At 39.6% G+C, this 2,456-nt stretch overlaps 1 protein-coding gene across 1 annotated transcript in view; it reads left to right on the forward strand.

Annotated features, from left to right (window-relative positions):
• Positions 1–2,456, forward strand: part of RCAN2 (regulator of calcineurin 2) — a 234,115-nt gene that overhangs the window by 22,163 nt on the left and 209,496 nt on the right. The window lies entirely within an intron of this gene.

Here is a 2,456-nt window from a genome sequence, read left to right on the forward strand (position 1 = left end):
TTATATGTCTGACTCAAAATTAAAACGGCAGCGATTGCAGTTACAAAATAGTTAAACAAACCTTATATATATTTTTAACTTTTAAATACTATAAAAGAAAATTCTAACAATTATATTTAAAACTTATAAATCTAACAATTAAACTTATAATCAACTAAAAATTTAATGATTCTCATATTTCTATAGGCATGAACCTATTGTTATTAGGAAAAGGAATAAAGGATATTTGAACAGCTTTGTCATGCATGTACTTAATATAAGCAGCTGTGTGGCCCAATGTAAAGTGTCAAAGTGCACAGCACCATCCCTCACGAAACAAGGTGCATTCTAAATTCCATCTATAATCTTTATTTTTAGGAGGGAAAGTTGTGCATCAAATGCTTTTGTCCCAGTATCTTACTAAGATGTTTTTATTTAACTTAGGACATCAATGAGTAACAGGGTTTCTACACATTCTTTCTCATAAACTTAATTTTTTTATAGTATCTTTTTCCATTAATTCCAACCATTCTCTTACCATTAACATAATCTCCTGTAAATGACGTTTGCCAACTTAAGTCATATTTAGGACGTCCCCTAGGAGGGTACCAAATTTTTCCTTTTCCCATTTTGTAATCCATATAACCATTTACCCAGATGGTGGGAAGAGGATGGGGATTTCTACTGTTTATTAATTTCTTCAATAAAAACAATTGCTCATAGCTATTCATAAGGTGTTTTTAAAACATCCATTGGTGTAAAAAATTGACTCAAAAGGGACAATTTGGAATTGTTCAATCTTCTCGGATCTTTTGTGGGATAATCTAATTTTATGACAACAACTGTTTGTGTGTCATTTTCTGCATCTTTTGGAAACTCAGTAAACTGCCACGCTGACCAAAACATCAAAGAGAAAGTGAAAGCCACACCACTACACCAAGTCAGAGATCTTTACAGTGAAAGCAAGTGCTGGTAGCTGTGGCCCTGCCAGCAGCTCTCCCTCCGGGGCCTTGCCAACTCAAAAAGGGCAGCCCAAGCTATTCTTTTCAAGACCCCGCCATGGTGTGGACCATGCCACTACCTCCCTCTTATAAGTAGCTTTGCAATTATATTTTTGGTCCCACCTGGATAATCCAGGATAATCTCCTCATTTTAAGGTCCTTAATGTAATCACATCTGCAATGTCCCTTTTGCCAGGTAAGGTAACATATTCAAAAGTTTCAGAGATTAGGACATGAACATCTTTTGCAGGGGGGTTTACATTATTCTGTCTACCACACCCAAAGAGTTGCTAACTATCATACCACTGGTTCTACTACACTGCATATTGGAGTTTCTCTGGCTTTAGGACTAGGGGCCAATCTGAGAACATACCTGGACTAACACCTTTCCTCTTCCAAAGTTTACCTCCTACACTATAATTTTCAGCATTGTAAAAAGGAGCACTAAAATTTGGTAATATAGCCCTGATTATTATTATAGTTAACCTAATTTGTTATGACACATAGAGATAATGAAGTTAGTTACTCACACAAAGCATACAGAGCTTGCACATACTTTAGGGCTTTTGTTGGTGGACCAGGGTGGCGTTCCCCCAGCCCCATCCATAAAAGAGTTAGGGATAATTTTGCTCAAAATGTTGCAAAAAGAATTCTCATGTTTTCAGGTTTGTAGTGAATGAACTTCTTGACTACTGATAGAGCAGAATGACTTATATATCCCACTCTCTCATGAATAAATGGTGAAACCCCCAAATCAGATGAGCCCCCTCAACTAAGTTGTTTATTATCACAAATAAGGATTTTTGAATTGCTAGTATCTTCAGTACATATTTTTGCCTAATTATGATGCTAGTTGAGAGTCAAGGAACACATTGGCTAAGTTTGGTTATTTTAATATTTCATGTTTTTAGAAATAGCACTGTTGGGCCGGCCCGGTGGCGCACTGGATAGGGCACCGCTTGGGAAGTGCGGCGGCGCTCCCGCCCGAGGGTTCGGATCCCACATACAGACCGGTTCCCACTCACTGGCTGAGCAAGGCGCGGGAGCAACACCGAGGTTTGCAATCCCGTTGCCGGTCCCCGGTCTGGTACGGGGGCGACACTGAGGGTTGCGATCCGTTGCCGGACACGGAAAAAAGACAAAAGACAAAAAAAAAAAGAAATAGCACTGTTTCTAAAGATATTTATGGGTTTTGATGAAGCACACAAAATAAATGGCATCAGATGATAAAACTAAAGCTTATACGAAATAATTATTAGGGTAAATTAAACCTCCATAAGCTCATACAAAGTGAAGTTAAAGTTTGGAAGTACAACTTATAAATTATCTTAAAGAATGGTGTGTGGGGGCCGGCCCAGTGGCGCACTGCTACAGTGCGCCGCTTGGGAGTGTGGCGGTGCTCCCGCCGAGGGTTCGGATCCCACATACAGACCGGTTCCCACTCACTGGCTGGACAAGGCGCGGGAGCCACACCGC

This window comes from Galeopterus variegatus, unplaced genomic scaffold (genome assembly GCF_000696425.1).
Source record: "Galeopterus variegatus unplaced genomic scaffold, G_variegatus-3.0.2 Scaffold477, whole genome shotgun sequence".
Taxonomy (NCBI): Eukaryota; Metazoa; Chordata; class Mammalia; order Dermoptera; family Cynocephalidae; genus Galeopterus; species Galeopterus variegatus.